The sequence below is a fragment of the Lepidochelys kempii genome, chromosome 12, assembly GCF_965140265.1.
Source record: "Lepidochelys kempii isolate rLepKem1 chromosome 12, rLepKem1.hap2, whole genome shotgun sequence".
Classification (NCBI taxonomy): domain Eukaryota; kingdom Metazoa; phylum Chordata; order Testudines; family Cheloniidae; genus Lepidochelys; species Lepidochelys kempii.
In genome coordinates this window covers 19,405,744-19,431,804 of record NC_133267.1, presented here as the reverse complement: position 1 = coordinate 19,431,804, position 26,061 = coordinate 19,405,744, and positions in this window count along the sequence as shown.

Genomic DNA, 26,061 nt, shown 5'->3' with positions numbered 1-26,061 from the left:
TTCATTATTTATTTTCACTTTGGAGAACTTTTAAACGTGAGACCCTAGCTGCACTGAAGCTCATAAGGGAGATTTAAAACCAATAGCTTTTTGATACTATACCACGTTCTCAGCAATGTTTAACCTGTTCTCCTTTAAATCAAAAAACTTAACTTGCAGACGTTTTTATGTTTTATGTTATTGGTTTTTTAAACTCTCCCCCACCCCCAAGGATTTTTCCCATGAAGGATCCCTCACTACTCTTTCCTTAAAAAAAAAATCAAGCTTGGCAATTACTATTATTTATTGGTTGCACTATAGTTACCTTCTGAACCAACTCCTGCATGCTATTTAAGACTTGTCTGATAACACAATCTCCTCTTGTGAGCTCTAGTATTAAAGGATCCAAGAAGCAATCTCTTAAGAAGTAGAGAAATTACTTCTCTAAACCTTGTCCCAATGTGACAACTGAGCAGTTTGTATGTTAGTGTTTGAAGTCATCCTTTATCATCACTTTTTTAGACATTGTTGCTTCCTCAATATTCCTTGATATCCTTTTTCTGGTCTTTAGACAGCAAGGGGAAATATAATATATTCATGCAGTTCACAAATTGTCTACTCAGAGGCCGGAAAGTACTTCCACTTCCATGGAAGAGCATGCCATTACCTCAAACACAAGCCTATAGAGATCAGTTTCTACTTCAGGTATTTATACAGTTTGTTGACTGTGCAACAACTCAGTCTGAAGATGCAGCAGATCAGTTCAGAACAGGGCCGACTCTAGCAAGCACGTGCTTGGGGCGGCACATTTCAAGGGGTGGCATTTTGGCCACCCCCTCCCCTTTTTTTTTTTTTTTTTTTTTGTTGCTTGGGCAGTTGCACTCTCGGAACTTGGGACAGCAAATTTTTTGCTTGGGGTGGCAAAAAACCTAGAGCCATCCCTGGTTGAGGAGGCTACGTTTGGAAAGCGCTCACTGAACCCTGTTTACATAAAGAAGTCAAACAGCAGAAACCAGGCACAGTTCTCAACAAGGATGGAATCAGAGGTGGGTCTGGAAGGGACCTCAGTAGGTCATCTAGTCCAGTCCTCTCCTCTGCACTCAAGGCAGGACTAAAAACTAGACCTTTCCTGTTCTTAAAAACCTAAAATGATGGAGATTCCACAACCTCCCTAAGCAATTTGTTCCAGTGCAAACTACCCTACCAGGAACAAACCTCCCTTGCTGCAAATTAAGACCATTGCTTCTTGTGCTTTCCTCAGAGGCTCAGGAGAACAATTTTTCACCCTCTTCTTTGTAACAAGCTTTTATGTTCTTGAAAACTGTTATGTCCCCCCTCAGTCTTCTATTCTCCACATGAAACTAACCCAATTTTTTCAACCTTTCTTCACAGGTTGTTTTCTCTAGACCTTTAATCATTTCTGTTCCTCTCCTCCGAACTTTCTCCAGTGTGTCCACATCTTTGCTGAAATGTGGCACCCAGAACTGACATAATACTCCAGTTGAAGCCTTATCAGTGTGGCATAGAGTGGAAGAATTACTTCTCGCATCTTGCTTACTACACTCCTGCTAATACATCCCAGAATGATGTTCACTTTTTTGCAACTGTGTTACACTGTTGATTCCTATTTAGTTTGTGATCCACTATAACCCCCAGATCCCTTTCTGCAGTGCTCCTTCATAGACAGTTATTTGCATTTTGTAGGTGTGCAACTGATTGTTACTTTCTAACTTTGTAGTCATTGTTATTGAATTTCTTTCTATTTACTTCAGGACTATTTCTCCAGGTTGTCCAGATCATTTTGAATTTTAATCCTATCCTCCAAAGCACTTGCAACCTCTCCCAGATTAATACATCTGCAAACTTTATAACTGTACTCTCTATGCTATTATCTAAATCATAGATGAAGATATCGAACAGAACTGGACCAGGACCAAACCCTGCAGGACACCACTCAATATGCCCTTCAACTTGGCTTTAGTGGTAGATGTCACTGGAAGATGGTAGAACAATATTCATATCCTTGCTTCTTGAAGGATGAATGCTGTTGAGAGCTGGTTAGGGAGATAAGGAGCATTGTTTCATACCATGGTAGTCATGTTTTGTGGGAACCTAGAAATTAACATTCTGCTTGGCCTAACTAGGGGTAAACCTTTCATGGCTAAAAATCTGCAAAATTCACTCCACTTTAATTACTTATATTTAGGCTATTTTGTACCAGTGAATAGATGAACCCAATGCCTCATTCAATAAATTTTACCCACAGTTTCAGTCACACTCCATTGGCTTTAACTGCACTTTGATTTTAACCTCAGCTTTAATTATATTTTTATACACTATGTCACCATTTAAAATAAAGGTAACTTCTCAGATGGCAGCTAGGGTTGCCAAATTTCTAATCACATAAAACCAAACACCCTTGCCCTGCTCCGACCCTTCTCCAAGACCCTGCCTTTGCCCTGCCTCTTCTCTGAGGCCCCGCAGGCCAGGTCCCTTTGGCTCCTAGGTGCAGGAGTGACATAGGGCCAATGGGAGCTGCGGAGCTGGCGCCAGGGAAGGGGCAATGTGCAGAGCCCCCATGGCCACCCCTGTGCCTAGGAGCCAGACATGCTGGCTGCTTCTGGGAGCCATGCAGAGCTGGGCAGGGAGCCTGCCTTAGCCCCCCTGTGTCACCGACCGGACTTTTAGTGGATGCTTAGCAGCCCTAATCAGCTAGTTCATTGTACATATCCACCATCCTGTTATTTTAGCTTACCACCCTTTCATTTTAGCTCGCATTCACTTCCACATTGTAGTATTATTGTTAAAGGCTGGAGACTGACACACTCCATCAGATGGGTTGAGAGCTGGCTACACAAGAATGACGAAGTACAAGTCACACCTTTACACATAGTAACCAAATTTCTATATCTAGTGATGGATGTGAATGACCTGTGTAGAAGCCAAAGGAAGAGATGCTAGTCTTGCAGCCTTCATTAGGGACGCTGTAACAAAGGCAGCTGCAGACTCCCTGAACCAGATACAGAAAGCAAGCAATCTCCATGTGAAGATGATCTAGGCACAGAAGCCAAAACCAAGAAAAAGCCAGAAGGTGCCAGCAGAGGAGAAATAAGAACTTTTTTCCTGCAAGGAGGTATTTGTCATTGGGCAGGAGGAGAAAATGGAGAGCAGATCTGAGAGCCACTGGAACTAGAGAGAGAGCCAGGCCAGAGGTTTAGAGAGGAAGAGGGAACTGGGGCTTTGGAGTAAAGGTCATGCAGGAGGCTAAGAGTTGCCTGAGTCAAGGAAACTTGAAGCAGGGAGAGAGCTGAGGTTTGGGTCAAGGAACAGACCAGTGTCAGTGCAAAGGAAAGTGAAGGGAACATGGCTGGGTGGGTACAAGGAAGCTGGGATAAAGGCTCAGGAAAAAAAATCCAACACTATTTAAAATGTGCCTGATATATGTTATATTGCATATAAACAAAACCAGCATCCTTTTGAGTTTCTCTCAGGGGGAAGGATAACATATTTAACAGACCTTTAAGGAATACTGACCATCACCAAGCAGAAGTCAGAGGCTGAAGTTTGGTTACAATGCAGAGCTAGAGTGTAGTGTCACAAGCATCAGGTAAACGTGACCTGTTTGTGCACCATAAATAATGGAGTAATTCAACAGAACAGGTCCATCAAACAGTGTGAATATTTAAATTATCTCTGTGTGACTCCCTACAACTGAAGCAAGTATCATGTCTTCAGAATTCCACCAAACTGCAGTAGTAGATCACACAAATTCGTTACAACCTTTCATGTTGACAGCTCTCACAATTTGATCATGAATCTTGTGATATTGGAGATTTTCTTAAAGCACCAACCCCTGAATTCTAGTGATTAGGTGAGAATCTCAGCTTTTAACAGAACAAAATGGATATTCCTAGGCCTCCTGGTTGTAGAAAAGGCTTTAAAACAAAGTCTGAAGGCTAAATAAGCCAGAAGGCAAATAAAATTAACATAAAAACTATTTTAACTCTCTTGATTTTTAATCCTCTCATGATTTCTTGGGGGCTGACTCCTGATTTGTGAATGCTTGGGTTGACAGTTCTGGTCATTATGTTTTAGTCATTTTAAAATTACAAGAGTCTTGTTTTTCTCCGCTTCAACTAATAGAGAAGGGAATACCCCACAACATATACCAAGTTTCAACATAACTAATGTGATTCAAGCCACTGGGATACGGCAAGCGTTTTTCAGCCATGGGGCATACAAGGCCAATTATGGCTCCTACAACAGAGATGCACTGGAGTGGGGGAGGAGGGGCACAAAGCCATGTGAGTCTTCTCCTTTCCCATGTACCCATGCAAGTATAATGCAGGTGCAGGAAAAGCAGGGTGCTAACACTCCAACCAAACCCTGTCTCCCTTGTGTGTTGGAATTGATGTGCTGAGGGAACCTATACGATGCTGATTAACCAGGTGTAGCAATAGAAGCCGCTCTCCCGATACCAGTGAACACATTGTGCCATTCAAAGGCATAGCACTTTCAGCCACTCTCACTGGAGAAGTGCACCTTCTCCAGCACAGCCTAGCCCTAGAGAGACATAACTGGGCCCTCAGTGTAGCATACCTGTCTAGCACACTAGTGTTTCAAGCAATAATTGCTAACTCATAAACCAGCAGCATACGGGGGAAGGGGAGAGTTTACCCACCGATGATTCCAGTAGAGTGACAGCTGCCAAGGCTCACTAGCAGTAATTGTAATAATCATCTTGCTCAACCACATGCTCAGTGCTTAAACCAGAACTATCAGTTTTTCTTCTCTCTGGCTCTAGGTCACTTGCCTGCAAACTGATGGCACCACCTCTTAATAGTGTTATTTACAGTTGGCATGACATACTCTTAATGCAAATAACCGACAGACAGAATGTGTTGCATCTGGAGACATTTCTAAACAGTGGTGTTATTTATGGCAGACTTTTGCTCCATTTGCAAATGGTGATTGTGAAGAACAGAGACTACCTGTAATGTTTTATGAACATTACATGTTCCATCTGTTGATCTGATTGCTAATGCATTGTTTAGGGTTGGCCCAAGAAGGGATTAGCTATGGGCTTGTCTACACTTAAAATGCTACAGTGTAGACACTCCCTATGCCAATGGGAGGGAATCTCCCATCAGTGTAGGCAATCCATCTCCCTGACAGGTGGTAGCTAGGTCAACAAAAGAATTCTTCTGTCAACCTAGTGCTGTCTATGCAGGGACTTAGGCTGGCTTAATGATGCCACTCAAGAGTGGAGATTTTCCACAACTTAGAACAACGCTTCCTCAGCTCTCGTCCCCTAATGCGCCTACTCTACTTGTGCTTTATTGATGACATCTTCATCATCTGGACCCATGGAAAAGAAGCCCTTGAGGAATTCCACCATGATTTCAACAATTTCCATCCCACCATCAACCTCAGCCTGGACCAGTCCACACAAGAGATCCACTTCCTGGATACTACGGTGCTAATAAGCAATGGTCACATAAACACCCCCCTATACTGGAAACCTACTGACCGCTATTCCTACCTACATGCCTCCAGCTTTCACCCAGACCACACCACATGGTCCATTGTCTACACCCAAGCTCTACGATACACAACCACATTTGCTCCAACCCCTCAGACAGAGACAAACACCTACAAGATCTCTATCAAGCATTCTTACAACTACAATACCCACCTGCTGAAGTGAAGAAACAGATTGACAGAACCAGAAGAGTACCCAGAAGTCACCTACTACAGGACAGGCCTAACAAAGAAAATAACAGAACGCCACTAGCCGTCACCTTCAGCCCCCAACTAAAACCTCTCCAACGCATTATCAAGGATCTACAACCTATCCTGAAGGATGACCCATCACTCTCACAAATCTTGGGAGACAGGCCAGTCCTTGCCTACAGACAGCCCCCCAACCTGAAGCAAATACTCACCAACAACCACATACCACACATCCAAACCACTAACCCAGGAACCTATCCTTGCAACAAAGCCCGTTGCCAACTGTGCCCACCTATCTATTCAGGGGACACCATCACAGAGCCTAATAACATCAGCCACGCTATCAGAGGCTCATTCACCTGCACATCTACCAATGTGACATATGCCACCATGTGCAAGCAATGCCCCTCTGCCATGTACATTGGTCAAACTGGACAGTCTCTACGTAAAAGAATAAATCAGATGTCAAGAATTATAACATTCATAAACCAGTCGGAGAACACTTCAATCTCTCTGGTCACGCGATTACAGACATGAAAGTTGTGATATTACAACAAAAAAACTTCAAAACCAGACTCCAGCGAGAGACTGCTGAATTGGAATTCATTTGCAAATTGGATACAATTATCTTAGGCTTGACTAGAGACTGGGAATGGTTAAGTCATTATGCAAGGTAACCTATTTCCCCTTGTTTTTTCCTATCCCCCCATTTTTTCATGATTTGTGTGTATAAAAACAAACATCTTCTGTATTTTCCACAGTATGCATCCGATGAAGTGAGCTGTAGCTCACGAAAGCTTATGCTTAAATAAATTGGTTAGTCTAAGGTGCCACAAGTACTCCTTTTCTTTTTGCAAATACAGACTAACACGGCTGTTACTCTGAAACCTTTTCTTTTTATGACCAATATAGTTAAACTGACCTAATTTTCTAGTGTAGACCAGGGCTTAGCGTAGGCAAGAAGGGAAACAATGGCCTGATAAGAACTGCTCTGCCAATACCTGAGACAATACAGAAAACCAGCTGCTTTGAAGTCTTTCTCTGACTTCCCTGATGAGCTGCCTAAACCCATTTAATCAGGTTCCAGAAATGTACAAGAAACAAAGGACTTGGCTGAACTTAAAGAGGGACACCCTCTTTGCAGCAGGGAGACAGGTTTTGAACCCAGACTCCAGAAGTCGTGATGCCTTGGATAGGATAGGACTGGAAGAAAGATTTAGTGTGTGTAGACCTTTTGTGTGTTAAAACCTTTTTCTCTAACTATGCCATGCTCCTACTCAAGTTCACACAATACTTTGTTTTGAAAGAGCAGACCTGCACGGTTCGAACCCAGTTGGGCCAGCTGACTAATCACATTTGGAACACAGAGAGTGATAGCCCAGGGACTCGGTCTAAGAGTGGGAGAATTATGGGATTCCACCCCAGGCCAGAAGGGACCATTATGATCATTGACTCTGCCCTCCTGCAGAAACACACACCACAGACCTTCACCTGGTAATTTTTGCATTAAGCTCATAACTTCTGTTTGAGATAGAGCATATCTTTCAAAGAGATATTCCAGACCTGATGTAAAGCTTCAAGAGACAGCGAGGCCACCAAGTCCCTAGGTAAGTTGTTCCAATGCTAAATTATCCTCACCATTAAAAATGTTTGTGTGATAGAGTGCCGAGAGCCAGGAGCTGACGCAGCACTCTGATCATTTCTGCATTAATTAGCTCCTCCAGGAAAGGCCTGATGGAGGAGTACTTACTTGCCTAAACAGACTGGGAGTTGATAAGGAGCTAATTATCCTATCCACTGGGGCAGCTAGTTAAAACTCAGGAAGGAGAGGCTAGCAGAGCCCATGGGAAGCTAGGTCTCTGGCAGGTGAGATTCTCCAATGAGAGGAAGCAAAGAGCTGAGGGTTGAAGGACATGATAGTTGGAAGTGCTGCACAAGGATTGTGATAGGACTTGGTGGTGGTAACTTTTAATAAAACTCTCAGGAGGTGTTGACAATAAGAGGCATTCAAAACTGTTTTTGAGGGACCCCAAGACAGGAGAAGAGCCTTTCCTGTTGCCATGTGCCTTACTTCTAATCTGAATCTCTAGTTGTATCTTCCCCCCACTGCAACTGTTTCACTTGGGTGAAGGAGAGGGATGAATCATTTCCACTTGGGGAGGCCCAAATGGACATTCCTTTTCTATCAGCTCCTCCTCAGATACAAGGTACTGGGATAGTCTCAGCCTTCACGTGACACTAGACTGCCTCTAGGGCTAGTAATATTATCATCCAGCACAGAACAGCCTGAGCAGGTACCAGGCAGGAAGTGAAAGGAGAAGGAGAAGTGTCCTAAATATTTTCTGATTTGCACTGCCTGCCCATTGTTTTCCTGGTCAAGCTTAAGGTTTTGAGCTATTAAGTCCTAAACAAATAAACCAAACAAAATGCAGGACATGCCAGGCAAGACTCTTTGCAGGTCCGCATGCATTACAGCCAGAAAAAAAAAAACAGATAACCTCCGTTAAGCTCCCTTGGAGGCAGAATTTGGGGAGGGGGAATTGGAGACAACTGAGGCCCTTCTAGAAGTTTTGCACACAGGATACATTTGTATTACATCCAAATGATGCAACCATAGTTTGCAATCTAATCATCTCTCTTCCATGGAACCAGAAACTTAAAAATAATATTCCTGTGGCTCTCACATTAGAAAGGGTAACTTCCATAAAATGAGGAAGGCCCTTTATATAGTCATGATTGACCTGTAGACCCCAGCTGTCTCTGGGATTGGTTTATCAACCAGAAACTTCTTTAGCAAAGAACTTCTCTACCAACTTGCAAAGAAAATCCTCTGCAGGCAGCTTAATGCTGAGTCTAACTAGTCAGAGTAGGGCTATCCAACAAATAGTAGCGAATCAGTGTCTGAATTGCACTCAGCAATTGCATTCAGCCTTGTAATTATTATAGTAGATGGTGACCCTGATGCTGTAATGGAATTGACAATGATAGGAGAATGCTTAAATATACACAGAGCATTTCAGGAAACTTGTGAGGATTCTGCAGAAAGTATGGTTCCCTTACTCAAGTAGAGCTGCTTTCACTCAAAGCCAGTTTAATTTCGAGCAAGAGATTACAGGTAGATTTCAATGTTGGTTCTCTCCAATTTCAAAATAAAACAAATATGAAATTAACAGGTCCAAGTCAGACAATCTCAGTCTGCTGATTTTAAGCATCTTCCAGTGTCAAAAGTAACATTTTATTTTCTTGAGGAGTGTAAGAAGGGTCTCCTAAATCTTGTCAAATATTAGCATTTTGGATCCTCGGACAAATAAAAGTCACAACACATCATACAGCAATAGATTTCCTGTACCTTAAGCAATGTTCCCAAAATGTATAATGAAACTGACATTCATAAAAAACATTTGGTATATGAACAATTTATTGCACATACAGGCTCTAATTCAGCAAAATAATTATGCACATGCCTAACTAAAGTATGTGCTTAAATCCCACTGACTACAATGAACCCTCATGTTTAAGTGCTTTGCTGAATCAGGGCCAAAGTGCTTAAATATATATGGAATCTACCAGTTTTTGTTGTGGACATTAAAGGTCTATTCAGCCTTGGCAACTAGAATCCCAAAATTTAATATTTTTTCAATTAAATTTAAACTCACTTTCCACTGAGAGGTGAAGCAGCTTCAGTACATCTATTCCACTGCACAGTGTAATCTTGAATTATGAGGGCTTTTTCTTCCATCAGCCCTAGTGCTAAAAAGAAATTAGTAAAGCTGCTCCCAAACAGATCTCGGTCCCAGAACTATTACGGACTTTAATGGAAGTTTTGCTAGTGTAAAGAACATAGGCTCATGCCCACCATGATTAAAGTAATTCCTTGCTCATAAATAATACAATCAGAGACAAAACTGTTCAGACTACTCATTTGTACTACCCTTTTCAAAGTTCCTAGCAAACTATCATTTACGTTTCTGATATGGAGAAGTTACATAATTAAAACTTACTACTGTAACATGTTACATCTTCCAGGCTTACAGAATGGTCTTTACAGCTTTTAAAAAGCTATTTTATTTGGTATTGATTTTTCCTCTCTAAGAGCCCCTCTCTCTGTCTCCTGTCGGCTGTGTTTTTCTTGACAGACACTGAGGTCTGCCACGAAATTTAACTTTCAGAGATGGGGATGAGTCACAATATTCTGGACCACTCTGCTTCTCATGCTTTGTTGTATTTTTAAACTCATGAAAACGTTTTGGACCCAGAGCTATAGCCAGGTTAATCCCATCCAGCCTATAATCTTTGGTATACACCAGATTTCTAAAATGCAGTGTTACTAGTGTAGGTGAAGTTCTATTCTTCAGTATAGATTGTGAACATTCTGTTAAAAGGAACTGAGAATACTTATCTTAACTATCAATTGCTGACTGAAAAATTGTAGCAGAATAACTGCATTTGGCAGGAGTGCATATTCATCTCTAACAGGGAAACTCCAGCACTTTATCAGAATCGCTTTTGTACGTCTCTCTTTAAAGACAAAAATAATTAACTCATTCATATGAAAATACAGAACTATGGGAGACTTCAATCTATCAGTCTGTTTCAGGGTCATCCCTGTTATCGATGTGTGACAAGTTAATGGGTCTTCATTATAAAAGCAGCAGTAAAGCAATTAAGCAAACTGGGGGATTATGGTGATTCCCAGATGTGGCAGCATGTTTCTTAGGCTTTCTAAGATAAGAGATATTTTAAGAAGAGATTAATCTTCTTAAGCACTGTCTGAATCTTGTGCTGAGAAACTTTTAAAAATGGATCCTGGTCTCAAACATGATCCTGCAGACAACATACCATTTTAGTCTACATATTTGATAATTGCATACTGTGATTCAACTTAAATTATTACAAAGAAGTGACAATAAATTAGTGGTATGTGTCTTGTGAAAGCCCTGGAAAGCAAGTGGCTATGGGTTTAATACAAGCTATCTTTAACCCTTCTTATTGTGCCAAGGTATTACAGTCTCCAGGGCTGGTACACCCATGCAATTTCTGTCAGGTAGCAATCAAGCTTTACATAGTTCCCACTGGCACTATCGTGTGTGTGTGTGGTTATACCTTTTGATTAGCAAATCACTTACAAATGGAGGGCCTGATTTGGCCCCACATGGCTCTGCAGTTGCACACAATTCTGTGCGCGCACATCTTGGTGTACTAACACTTCTATTAAATGCCAATATTTTCACGTGACATCTGCTTGTTCCAATTACTACTGCATACTCACGCATTAGAATCTGTGTGTGCAGGTGTTTGTGCATCAATTTGCACACTGAGATGTTAGTATGAAGTGTACACACAGTTGTTACTATACTGAAATATGTGTGAGAGGAAGTGTGAATGCAAAAAACACATGTGCCAGTGAAGATCAGGTTGCCGGTCTATTGAAGATTTGGCCCTGAGCAAATGTTTGCATTCAACTGAAGGGAAGCTTTTGCAACAGTATATATTTTGTGCTTGAACAAATCCAAACCTTTAGAAGGGAATTTTTGAATACAAGGGGCTGCAATACATGCTACATTCAGTTACCTAGGAGTTTCAAACTAACTGGAAATTAGGATTGCACTTCATTTTTACATGTTTTTCTACTTTATATATATATATATAAGTGATCTTGTAAGATTTCTTAATGATTAACAAATACAATACATCTTGAATTCAACATATATACCACATGGTTTCTGTGAGCTGCATTAGTATAACAGTCCTGGAGTGTTATAGCAGGTGTTTGCTGTAATTGCTTGTAGTATTCCTGCTATGTATGGTTCAGTTGAAAGTCAAACCAGTAAATGTTGTCTGACAATAAAATATGAGTCTACAGAACAAGCCGCTGCATCACTGTCTGATGAAAATACACTGAATTGTAACGACTGAAACTGTGGCTTGTGTATTAAAGCAAATACAGAAAATACAATTTCAGGAGTATAACTTCAATTGGCCCAATGCTTTTAGTCATTTCTCCGTCAAATTTTCCAGTAAACTCAGTGGAAATTGTGCCCAAGTAAAAAATGTAGGATCAAACCCACAGGCTCAGATTCTCATTTACACTAAGATCCCTTTACACATCAAAGCTATACTTTGTAATAAAGCCCATACTGCCAGAGTAGTACAAAGAGGCCTTAGTATAACTGAATTCAGGTCATAGTCTTTGTTTTATTAAATTCATTTTGGAATGTTTCTTATTGATCTAATTTGTATATGAGGTACATTTTACTTCAACAAAAAGCCATGTTATGGAGCAAAAAAAGGGGATTTTTCTAGGTAAAAAATTAACCACCTAACTCCCACTTCTTGCCAGTTTTGTCTCTTTTTATTACTACCTTATGCAAAGACGACACTTGAGTTTGTGGGCATATATTTTCAGCATGCATTTGTTAGTGGAAAAAGCAAGAGTGTGCACAGATACATACTAGCACAACTGCCTGAACCAAGACCACACACCCAAGCACCCACAGAGTTCTCTGCCAGCAAAATCTGGAACTAGAGTTTCAGTTTGTGGCTCATCACCATCTAAATCACAATAGAAATACCCCACTTCCCTGATTTTTCATTTTTAATAAATATATTTGAGTAACATTATAAGGGCCCGGCTCTCCAATGGTATCCATTAGCACAGACCAAAGTAAGTGTCATGTGGCAAGTCAGTCTTCTGCACATGCTACTGACGAAGTCAAAGTTTCGAAACAAGCTTGATTTACTAAGTTGGAATTGATTTACTGTACAGTGTATGAAACATTTTTAAATGCCACTCCAGGCTAATTACACCATTCAGCTAATCCCCAAGTGATTAATAAGGTTCCAGACTAAATGTCTGAACATTCTCTCTCTCCCCAACTGCCAGATGGAGTGAGGAAAATTCATCGACATCACATAATTGTGACGACATCGACATCACATAATAATATTCAATAATGCATATTTGCACATTAATGAACAGAGCTTACAGCTAAAAGAACTGGGGAACATTTTACTTGTTCTCACTCTTCCTTTTGATCCCTGCAGAAACAAAATGAGAACTACTAATAAGGGTTTCCTTTTTCTCTGTCTTTCAGACAATATCACTAGTCCTGCTGTATTCCTTTTTATTTATACCATAATAAAATTATTTTCAATGTTGTCACTGGAACAATTCCATTGGTAAAGTCTCTTATGGTACCATGGAATTTTGTATCTCTAGTCATGATGTTTCGGGGGGTTTTCCCCAACTTCAAACACTTTTTGCTGGGAATAAGACACAGCATTGCCACCTCTCACAACATTATCACAAATTTTACAATACTTAGCGTGGTTCTTAAAGACACAGATCCTGTAGACACGTTGCTAGGAGAGAATCTCAGCTTAAATGCTATTTTAAAACAAAGTTTAGTAGAAAAGATTGTAAGTCACTCTAGTCATCTTAAAGCTCAGAAATCAGAAGGCAAATAAAATTAACCAAACACTTGAAATTTTTTAACTGATCAGTGGTGTTCGAAAGTTGTGATATCCCATTCAAACGTCCATACAGAAAAAAGCAATCAAGTTAAGTGTTAGGCCTCCAAGCTCAGCCAAAAATGGAATTTTTTAAAAGACAATGAAACCCACATAAGAGCTCTCTTGTTTTTTTGTAGGTTCCAACATAAGGGAGCAGAGTCCAAAAGATCGCTATAACGTGCTGTGAATTCCTCAAAACAATTTTCAAAAACTATCCTGTTCGCCTTATATGTTCTAATGGCCTGACAGAACTGTGGAACAACAGCATGGGGCTTTTAACCTAAGAGCTTAGGTGGTGGTTGGGTTGGGTTTTGGTTGGGGGGTTGTTGGGCATTTGTTGTGTTTTAAACCCAAGAGATTAGATGATTGTTGGGGTTTGTGGGGGAGGGGTGTTTGTTCATTATTAAAACCCTAAAGTCATTTTAAGTAGTTCAATCGAAAGGCATATTCATAGGTGGTTTCTTTTCTGAAGTCTTGCACAAATTGAAGCTGGTTATTTTTAAACATCAGTCACAACAATGTTGGCAAGCTCTGTGTTTGTAGGAAATCTGATTCAGAGAAGTGAAGGAAAGTGACTAACTTTTCTCACAAACAAAAATGCCATGCCAAAGGTGACCTTGCTGTTCTTTTTTAATTTTATAATGAATGCAAAAAGTAATCAGAATGAGATAGCCAGTGATTCAATTCTTTAGAGAGTGATTCAAATTCATTTGTCCCTTATAAGAACCAAAGAAAAAAGCCATTATTAATTTAGGCAATTAAAGTACTTTGAAAGCAATATCCAGTACATTAAAGAATCTATCCCTTGAGTGCTGCCTACAGTCTACAAAAACTTAATTTTATAGCATTTAAAACGAAGAAAGGTCATTTCTTAGATGTGCTCTACAAAGATTGTAATTTTAATGAGAAGTGGGTTTTTCATAAATATGGAATGAATGATTGCATGAATTAGAAATAAAACTAACAGGCATGTATTATGTTCATCATGTCATTTTAAATGAACCTATGCAAAAAAATATTTATTGGTCTCTTCCACATGTGCATCAAAGAGAGACTTTTATTCTTGTCCTCTCCCCCCCGCACCCCGCCACTCTGCCCTGCTCAGTTTCCTAAATTGATACCCATCACATTATACCACTTATAATCAGAAGACAGAAAGTTTTGACACAACAAAGCTATAGTTCAAATGCATTTGGGGCCTGATCCAAAGCCCACTGAAATAAGTGGGAGTCTATCTTCTGACCTCAGTGGACTTTGAATCAGGCCCAGAGAGCAGATAAATTCACATCCCATTTACTCAGTCTTTCCAATTTTTGGACACAACATCTAAAAGACGGTTTTCCTGGTTTTAGTGATTTATCTGGTGATCTTATTCTGTAGCATAAGCCTCCCACCCACATTATCCATTTGACGATAGGAAAAGGCCATGTGTGCGCACATGACCTTGAGCAAGTCACTAAACTTCTCCAAGCTTCGTCTGTACATTACGGATATATTTACCCCACTTTAGAAAATGCATTAAAAGGCACCATAAATGGAAACTTATTGACTTCATCCTCTGGCGTGAGACAATTACTAAGGGTCACACAGTTCTGAAAATTTGGTAAAACAAGTTCTTTGCCTTTGTGTATAGTTTCCATTTGAAAAGTTTAAAAATAAACTCACCACAAAAATAAAGTATCCATGGCATACATTAGCTTCCTAGGTTTCAGAGTAACAGCCGTGTTAGTCTGTATTCGCAAAAAGAAAAGGAGGACTTGTGGCACCTTAGAGACTAACCAATTTATTAGAGCATAAGCTTTCGTGAGCTACAGCTCACTTCCTCAGATGCATATCGTGGAAACTGCCTATAGCTTCCTATAGTTTGGTTACTTTCCCCCACAGAAGATAGGAGAAAAGATACTTTTGGAGTTAAGGCACTGGATTGGAAATTAAAAGACAGGGTTCAATTCCCATCTCTGCAACAGACTTCTTGTGTGTGACCATAAGCAAGTCACTTAATCTCCTTGTGCCTCAGTTTCCCCATCTGTACAATGGGGATAATACTTTCTTGCAGAGAAATCTATCAATGCTCATGTGAGGTTCAGATACGAGTATGAAGAAGCTGGATAAACAAGAAACATATCTAGTTTAATTAGCAGTAAACCAATAAGATTCTAAAAATTACAATATTTTTAAAATAACTTCTATATACAGAGTATCCTTATTACATTTTGTAAGATGATTTTAAAACCTCTAGAAAAGTTATCACTTTCTATTAAAAAAACACAAGAGGGCTTTTCTAGAAGGAAAGGGTCAAATACGGCTTGCCTGACTCAGGAAGGCAGTCCCACTGACTTTAAAGGAATTATTGATATCAGTACAGAGAACTAGATTTAGCTTTCTCAGAAAGTCTAAACCCGATGAAGTGAGCTGTAGCTCACGAAAGCTTATGCTCAAATAAATTGGTTAGTCTCTCAGGTGCCACTAGTACTCCTTTTGTTTTTGCGAATACAGACTAACACGGCTGCTACTCTGAAACCTTTAAAAAGCAGTTAAAATCAACTGATTGCACACTTTGGTTATTGTACTATACAAATATACATAGCAAGTTTTTTATGAAAGCTTATGTTCTGAACTGATTATTATGACTATGTATATAGATTGTGGTTATAAATTATGTTTATAGAAAACTGTGCTCATAATCTGTGGTGCAAATTTAGCTACACCTCACAGGAGCTGGTGAGCAGTCAAGCAGACACAGTCAAGACATCCTGGCTAGAGTTTCCCCACTCTGAATACCCATGCGTCACCCTGCATGGGGGGGGGGAGAGATAAAATGGGGGGTGGGAGGCTAAGGGGAAGCCTTTTAAAAAACAGGTTTGAAACTGAGTTTTATCTGAGGGACAGTCTCTGGGTGGGAGGCTGTCTGTGAACACTGGATCCCCCCTATTGCTAGGCAGTACAATGGGAACTGTTCAAAGACAATAGGTGACTTGAACTAGAAAAGGGATCATATCTAATATAGAAATGTAAAGCCTGAAGTTGCAGTAACTTGTACATTTGCTTTCCCTTCCTGTTTCATCTTAGAATCTGTGGTTTTTCTATTAAATATACTTTGTTTATTTTTACCCGAGGCAGGTCCCTCATGTGCAAACAGAATGGAACGGGTGTGCCAAAGTAAGCTTGTCTGTGTGGGGGCTGGTTTCATGCCTTTGGTTTGATGAACCAGAGGGGAATGGTCTGCGTATCTGGTACTTAAGGACCAAGGGAAGATGGATTTGGGGAGACTCAAGACTAGAAGGACTGTTAGAGTCACCTTGCAAAGAGTAACTAGGCTGGTGGAGGCCAGGGTGAGACCTTGTGTTTGTGGGCAGGCTACTGCTGGCAGGGAATAGAACCTTACCGGCACAGCATAAAGGTTACAGGGCAGGTGGTGACAGAACTCCTAACTGGTCTGGGAAGTCCCCAAAACATCACAGTGCTGAACACCCTTCCAATCCCAGTGAAGTCCACAGGAGTTGAAAAGTGCACAAGCACTTTACAGGAGGTGTTAAATACCTTGCGGGACTGGACTGTGTAAGGAGGCAGTGTGGCATATAGGATAAAGCACTGGAAAGGGACTCAGGAGACCTGGATTCTTTTCCAAGCTCTGCTGCTGGCATGCTGGGTGACTTTGCTTAAGTCCACCTTAGTGTCTCAGTTTTCCCGTCTTTAAAATTAAGATAATGGTATTTACCTCCTTTGCAAATGACTTTGAGACCAACAGATGACACATGCTACATGAAGTAGGTATTATTAATATATTCTATTGTTACCCTATTTTAATACAACCACTGAATGAAAGGGCACAAGATACAGTGGTGACATTTTATACACATACATTTAAAAAAAAGGAATGAAAAACTAGTTCAGAAACCTTTTTGGATTTACGCTAATAATGAAACTAGATAACCAATACAAAGCCCTGCAACACGCATTAGATTCACTTGTCTCCAGGCTGAGAAGACAGATCCCTCTCTCTCTTATTCTTAATGGTCAGCATGGATCATCTGAGATTAACTGCCACAAGATAGTTTTCAGTACAATAAGAAAAATAGGCAAAAATGGCAACAGCTTAAAACAAAATTTTAACAAAAATTCTCTTTATAAATGATGTTAGAAATGCATGAGTTTGAAATAAAAGGTCAGTTTCAATCACAAAGGATTTACAGGTACATTTACTGATGACAGGGTTATCATACTCTGCCAAGCTGGAAGATAGCGATAGCTTTCAATTTGAGAGAGCACAGAGATTTCATGGGACTAAACCTTATAGTCTAACACAAAAACAGATCTTCTTTGTGCATTATCTATTGGGACACATGGCTAGAAAGGGTTAAACAGCTCGCAGGCTGAATGACCCAAAGCCCACCTTTAAAGTCATGTTAGAAATGTATGCGAATGATAATTAGGGCCATTCATGCTAAATAGGCTAGAACTTGAAATGCAAAACTATATTGTTAAAGGTAATACTAATTGTGTGTATCTTAGATGCTACCCCTAAAAAGACAGTTCCTGTCTGTCACTATAACTACTGATTCAGAGATCAAAAGGGAATATTAACATTTGGATGAATCTTGGGTAAAATAATATCATTGTCTATATGTCTCTTTGAAGTTCGTAATAGACTAACTAATGGATAAATTGCCCTATGTTAATTTGTGCAACTAATTACTGGCAGTGTTTAGAAAGCAAAAGGTTACATCAAAAGCCTATTGTTTAACCAGGACTGTGTAGTCAAGTGGATGCTAGGACATTGTACAAAAAGACCGTTGGGTCCTGATCCTGTTCATCTCAGATCTCTTTAGGCTTCATCAGGGGAAGTTTGAGTCACAAGACTAAGGTACCAGTTATGCTGGTATGCCCTGAATATGATATTTGGACATTGGACTATAACCTATGAACTATTTCTGAAAGAACTCTTTGCAGCTATAAAGCTCACCATCTATGCTATGAATCTGAACCTCAATTAATTGAACTCATGTCTGTATGTGTATTGATCTTTCAACCATATACTTTCTCTCTTGTTTTTCCAATAAAATTTCATTTAGTTAATAAGAATTGGCTATAGAATGTATTTGGGTAAGATCTGGACAATTCAATAACCTGGGAGGTAATGTGTCCAATCCTTTGGGACTGGTAGAACATTTTTTTTATATGATGAAATAAGATTTTCATAAATCATCATATTTGATGTGGGTATCTGAATGGAGGCCTGAGGCTGGATCACTTTAAGGGAACTGTGTTGTTTGGACTTCTGAGTAACCAGTAAGGTAATAAAGAAGCTGTTTTTATGCTGGCTTGGTAAATTTAAGTATTGGAATATCCATCAGCTTTTTGGGGTTTGGCTGCCTCATTCTTTGCAGTTCACCCTAATTGAGTGACCACAACTGGCCCCCAGGAGGACCCCGATCACATCTATACAAACAGATAATAGTCCCATTAAATGATATTCTCATCATTGCTGCTAATATTGGAGGAATAATGCTCAGCTGAAACTGGGGGAAAGATGGTTTCTGGGTTAGAAATTTCTTTCTTCTGCAGGGTGGGATCGGGGTGGGGAAGAAAGTCTGGCTCTACGGATTTCCAGATTTTTAATGGAAATATCAGAGAAAGTATTTTTAGTTAAAGCAGTAGGACATGTGTCCTCTAAAAATATTATGAGTGACAGCAGCCAACCAGAAATGATGAAAGGGGTAAATAAAGCAGGTAGTGAATATAGAAAAAGGGGAGGAAGAATTATAGATAACGTAGAACACTAATAATATAGCATGATGTTGGATGAAAGGTGAAAATGTAGGTTAAGAGTGAGAAAAAACTTTAAGAAAAAAAGGCTCAAGAAGGATACAAAGATTAAAACAAATTTACAAATAAATCATGTTAAAAATGTATTAAGGGCTGAAAGTGCATTAGAATGGAGTCTTGCTGGTGCACCCAAATAATAGCACTCTTCTTTTTTTAAAATTCTACATCTTACAAAAAAAAATAAGAGTCTAGAAACAAACAGTTTAAAGGAATACAGCCTGTTCTCTATTGCAATATAGTCCTTCATTGCTCATCCAGCCCAATTTATACTTCCTACCCACACTTAGTTGCACACTATAAAGTTTTGAGAGATATACTCAAAAGGTCAAAACAACAAATTATTAAGGAAACTAATGGAAATAAAAGGCAAATGAGAAGGTTACATTGAGTGAGAAGAAGAAAAAAATTGGGGTGTGTGAATGTATTGCTTGTGTAAGTAGGTGGATTGATGGCTCTAGATGCTAAAGTCCTCTAGTCACAGGGGTAGTACAGCATCACCAGAGGCAGTGCAAGCTTTTCAGTGTCCCAGAAATGTACTTCAACTGTGTTCTGAAGGGAACATTGCAAAGAGAAAGGGGTGAGACAAGAAAGCAGTGCCAACTCCATAACCATTCCAGCCCAAGCTTCCTAAGGTTCCAAAAAGGGCGAGTTACAACTTAAGAAACACCAAGATAGCAGTGTGATATGGTGATGAGCAGCGTAAAAGGGGTTTTCGTGTAAACGAGACTCAAGCTAAGAAATTCAATCCGATTCTACAGGATTTTGTAACAAGGACCAATTGTTGGCTTCAATGTTTTGCATATAAAATAGACATCCCTGGCTAATTATCATATGCCTCACACAGCATGTCCTCAAATAGCAAGTGGAATGCTTGTATGCAATTTTCTGATTAGTGATTTGCTAAAAATGAAAGGAATACATCCATAACCATTGTGAGTGCTTTTTATGTGGCTCTCTAAGCTTGGACAATTATTTCATTGATGTGCACGTATTCAGGATGGACTGTGCATGGAGTAACGAATACCTTGTAAAGACTCTGGGAAAGATGTGGGAGACATTAAAGCTCCCGGACAATTGTTAAAAGTGTAAGCAGTATAAATGGTTTATGTCTACCACCCACAGTCATGTTCAGCCTGACAGAACCCAGCAGTGCAAGGCCCACTGTTCTGATACAGTGAACATGCTCTGGAAGGAGCCCCAGCTTTTGTAAAGGGACTGCTCAGTGCAACAATAATAGCTCTTCTCACAGGCTTGCAGGGTAGGAACTTGCTATTTTATTTAACTGCATCTGAACGGAGTGGGGGGACAACTCCCACTGACTAAACAGTAAAGTAAGGGCTCCATCCCATAACTCAGTTAACCTTTTCATGACCACACTATTTCAATATTTCACTATTGGATGAAGTGGTCCAGATTACTTTCTTTTACCAACACACACCATGGCAGAAGGCCTCAACAGGGCAATGTGCACTCAATAGGTCACATAATTGGTGATGAAGGAATGATAGAAATTTCCTCTTCATTCTTGGAAACTTTCTGCTTTTAAATTCTCTGTTTCTATATCAGGATCCCCGCTCCCCACTCCCCTCCCCCTTTGTGCTAGGGTGCTAGTCCAAAGACCTCACATTTAACAGAATGCACCTTTAAGATGATGACAGACATGAAACTCTTACCCTTTTATGTAATCAAATGAAAATAGTTGCACATTTTACCTCCCTTTATAAAAGCACAGTCATTTAGGATGTGGCTTATCAACTACTATGCACTAAAAATGCCTCACAAAATTTCTTGGTTTTAAAAGGTAAAGCATTCTGTCAGCCACTGTCAGGATGGATTAAGAGAAATGTTGTGTGCACCTTAAACACCTGAGGAGCCCTGCGTCAGTTATTATGAAGTTTTTTTGTTTCATTAGGGTATGCTAATTGGTTTTGTTCATAGGCCACTGGCTACAGAGCTCATCATGTGCTTCTTTCTTACCATAAGTCAATTGATAATACTGTGCTCCCCTTAAAAAATAAACAAACACCTTCTGTCTTTATCCTGGCTCAGTTTCAGCTTGTTTAGTACTACAACATATGTCATCTGTTTCCCTAAACAATCTGCATGAGCACTGCACTATGGGATTAGTAATTTGAGAAAATGAAAAACAAGCTGTAATTGCCATACATATCCAGTCACATCTGATTTGCTTTAAGTAGACATTTTAGTGCATTAGTCTCCCCTCCCCCAAAAAGTATGTCAATAAATAACATTTTTTAAAAATGTAACCTTGTTCCTGTAGGCTTCATCTTTTCAAATATTGTAATACATGAGGCATTAAAAGAAAATATCAAAGCCCTCCAAGCTGTCCTATGCAATTGGCAAAGGAAACCTCTCTTGAAACATCTGCCAGAGATGTTCTTTAATAAAACTAAACCAGTCTTGTAAAATTACCTACCCAATAAAAAAACATGTTTGTTTTAAAGAAATAGTAATTAATCCAAGTGTTAACCTAACCTTCCATCTTTAACCTTCACTAGCTAGCAAGTCAAGCCATCATTATAGAAATTATATCTAATTTCTTGGCTGCAAAGTAGTTGATTCTGCTCTTTGCTAAATTAATTCTTTTTACAAAAATTCTAAGTTCTATTCATTTTATGCCTGCAGGCAGCAGTATTTTTAGTAGTCCAGTTGTTTTTCCTAATATATACATTGCAGAAATACTTTTGTTTCTCCTAAAAAATTGCATATGCAAAAATGCAAATGTTACAGCTGTAAGTGCCATTGGTGAAAGGATACATTGTAGTCTCAAAGATGGCATGCTTGGTGCTAGAACAAATTCCACCCTTGGAAGAATGAGGAAGAAGGCCAACTATTCAGAATTGGGTGCCTAAATTGTATGTGCATAGCCTGTGTTTACACATGGAACTAGACACCTAGTTCCCCAATTAAACTAGTTGGTGGGTGAGTTTTTCTGTACATATACAGGACATGATTCTCCTCACAATAATTTTTTCACCAGTTTAACTTTGTTGATTTCAGTACAGTTACATCGGATTTACACCAGAGTTCGGTCAGAATCAGCCCAACAATCTGTAAAGTACCGCAGGATACTTTAGGGTAAACTGCATTATATAAATAAGTGAAGAATAATAAATAAAATAGCTATTTGCAGATTAAAAGCATTTCTAGGTAAAATGTTATGCTCTGTATGAAGAAAACGAGAATGCCTTGAAGTGTTCCAGATCAATTAAATTGAGCCTGTCGTCTTCCTAACAGAAAGAAGTCCCAATAAGAGTTTTTAACCCAGTTACACAGATTGACAGAATATCATTAATGCCATAATCTTCCCAGTAGCAAAAGATAAGGCAAGATCTTTCCAAAGCACCTATGTGACTCCGGAGCCTCAGTTCCTTACAAAGTCATCCCATACCAAGAACAACATGGTGACATCATCCATTTATCAAAAGGCCAACATGTTTTATGAGAGAAAGAATGGTCCAGTGGTTACAGCAGTAGCTAGAACATGGGTCCTTAGTTCAAGTCCTTTCTCTACCACTGATTTACTGTGTGACTTTGGGCAAGACATTTAGCTTCTCTCTCTCTGTTTCCCATCTGTAAGATGGGCCTAAACTAGAGATGGATTCCAGTCTAGGTACTTATCGAAGCCAAGAAACTGACAGAAATTGTCCTACCCAACTATGGCATTAGAAAAAGGACATGATGAAACATGGTTTAAGGATGGCCATGGAATATGCAAACAGGGTCCAATTTTTAAACATTTTCATCTTCATCTGGTACCCAAATGTCACGCTAGAAACACAAATCTTGGATGCTCAAATTAACACTTAATGTAGACATTTGGGTAACCAGATTGACAATTAGGCATTCAAATAACCATTTTGCACGCCTACATTAAGTGTTAATTTGATCATCCAAATTTCAGTTGTGTGTTTCTAGTGTAGGTCACAGGCATGAACCTAAGGTGGCAGCCACTGAAGCACTCACCATATACATGCATTTTTGCTTGTCTGTATTCACACACACTTGGGGGCTCTGATCCTGTAATCAATCAGCACAGAAGGACTTATGTTCATGAGAGTTTTATCATTGCAAAGACGGGGAGGTGTTATACAACAGAGCAAAGCTCAATCTCTGAATAGTAACATCCAAAAGTACTAAAAAGGTGCAAAAACGAACGTCTGTTTTGTGGCCAGACCTCATTTTACGCAGAGTAACTTAGGTATATTTAGTCATCAATTTAACCTGCACATATAATATTCATTTTCCTACGATGACACTTTATTTTATGTGACAATTCCATTTACTATATTTTACCAGTATTCTATGTAGTAATATCAAATACTGACAAAATGAGAATCATTTTCATTTTTGTTCTTGTCTGTCTTTTGCTCTGAAGTTCCAGACCAGGAATTTCCAACTCATTGTTCTCCACTCAGATGTAATGTTTAGGTTCACTCTTTCTAGATGAATTTCCTTAAACATAGGGAAAGAATGGATTGATTAAAGATACCTGTAGTTATTCTTTTAAGGGCAAAATGTTCCTTTGAGATCTTCCCAATGGAATTCAACTTTGATATACTTCAATTGGAATCTGATCCAAGAGGACAATAATTGACTTTGGATGAGACCCTAAGGCCAAAATTTTCTTGGTTAAGACAATTAATGCCATACCTACCTGTCTGCCATAGTGCACGATCAACTTGTGTATGTAAGCAGTCCCATGTGCATAAAGTTAAGCACGTGAATAATTGTTGCAAAATCTGGGCCTAAATTCTTATTTAAAAATATGTGGCTTGACTATCCAGACACTTTCATCGTGAGTATCTCCCACTGAAGTGATTTTGACCTGCCATGGTCAGTATGTCTGAAATCAGGCCACTTATTTGGGTGCCTAAATATAGATTGAAGTGCCTTGCTTTAAGCACCAACATTTGAAAAATTTGTCATTAGTGTCAAGTGAAGAACAGTACTTGAGTTTTATTTCAAAATTATAACTTTCCACAGAAATCAATAAGAGAGCCACATGTGTAGAGAAAGGAGAATATCGGAGTTGAAGTCAGCCAAGAGGATTTGAGAGAAGAATTTTGTTCTCAAGTTGTTAAACACTTCTAGAAGCTTTAAATCACTAGAACTAACTGTAAACAAGCAATTGAAATGTCACTTCGGATAAGTGCTATGCTTGTGATTTCCAAGAGCAACCAAATATAGTATTAAATTGAATGCAAATTAACAGAATCTGGATGCCGGAACTGAAGTTTATTTAATAAAGTGAAATAACATGTTTTATTAATGTCAAAAGTCAGCCAGACAAAGGATAACACATTCAGAGAGAACGACACAAAAAATGTCATACATAAAGCATGACATACTGTGGAGCTTTTCACATTGTGTGCCAGCAGCACTTTACGAGAAGCTTTTTTGAAAGTGAACGGAAGTGGTGTACAATTTGTATCTAGGGGATGCATACACGATTGTTATTTTCCTAACTTTTGATCCATTATCATAAATAAAGAGTGATGGCTTATATTGAAAGTTTGCTAGTTTCCTTTGACTATGATGCTTTGTATGTTGCAAATAGAAAGCTGGAAAAATCCAGAATGTGTGTGTATATCTTAATGCATGAAATCCATGTCATGAAGACTGTTTTAGGTATTGCATATGCTTTCTGAGAAATCTAAATTCACTTGTTTTTAATAATCATATTTAATCACGTTAATTGTGGCGGTGCCTAGGGTCCAACCAGATTGAGGTCCCATTGCACTAGGCGTTGTGCGAACACATAATACCTGAAAGTATATTTTGCATAAGAATTTAATAAAGTACTAACAGGCACCGATGTGTAATTAAAAGGAGTTTGTCCCTAAAATGGTAAGAAATAACCATCAAAATGAATAACTGCCACTAACAAATAATGTTTTAACACAAATCTAATTTATGGAATTATTTGTACTGCTGTATAAAGGCCTTTGCAATTGTACTGGCCTTCAATAGCAGTATGATCCCATGGGTTAATCATGGCTGAATGCATATGAATCAAAATGTGGTATTTGTTTATCTGTACCAGATGCTCAGCTGGTTTGTTCTATTGACTTCAATGGGGCTGATTTACACCAGTGGAGAATCTGGCCCTTTGTATTTGTGTATGCTGTCATCACTAATTTTCATTTAATTTTGTTTTTAAATTATTCTTTAGGTTTTTAAAAAATTGGTGATTCGATTACCATGCTGACCTCTAACTAGGCTATACTTTACCCATACCAAAACAACTAACTCAGAGAGAGTCAAGATTGGAACTGAAGCCTTTTAACACACATTCCTGTGCTCTATACATTAGAAAACAATTGGATAAAATAGAAAAGACTTATGTTTACAGTTATTCTATAACTATGTCAATAAATTAGGTGTCTTATAAATTCTTAACATCCATAAATCACTATGCATTGCTGTTATGATATATAGGATGCTAAGCCTGAAAATTTTGCACATATGTTTGACTTCAGTGGAAGTACTCACGTTTTTAGAGCAGGGTTGGGGTCTACATATTCAGTAATTAATCATGGTATACATGTTTTCTAGACAAATACAGATTCTTTGTCAGAGGAAAGATTTTTAAATTGTTCTCTATTTTCGTTGACATTTTAGTCTCTATGATTTGAGAAGGAATGTGAAATTGTTAAAGTAAAATAACTTCACTACATAGCAATGGCTTGTATTTCCCAATCCTGCATGTATACTGTAATGTGGTTACTAGAGCTAGGTGAATAACTGATTTCTCAATTAGCTGGCAGCTTCAAAAAGCTATAAAAAAACTGTTCACAGTCAAAGCTGAAAAATTCAAAATGTTTTGGAAAATTGACATTCTTGTTGGAATCGAACAAAATACACCATTTGACCCCAAACATCTTGTTTTGAAAGCTGAAGAGGAGGTGGGGGTGTTAGGGCACTCTCTTGGAATATGGGAGACAAGGATCCAACTCCCCCTCATGTGGAGCAAGGACTTAAATGTGG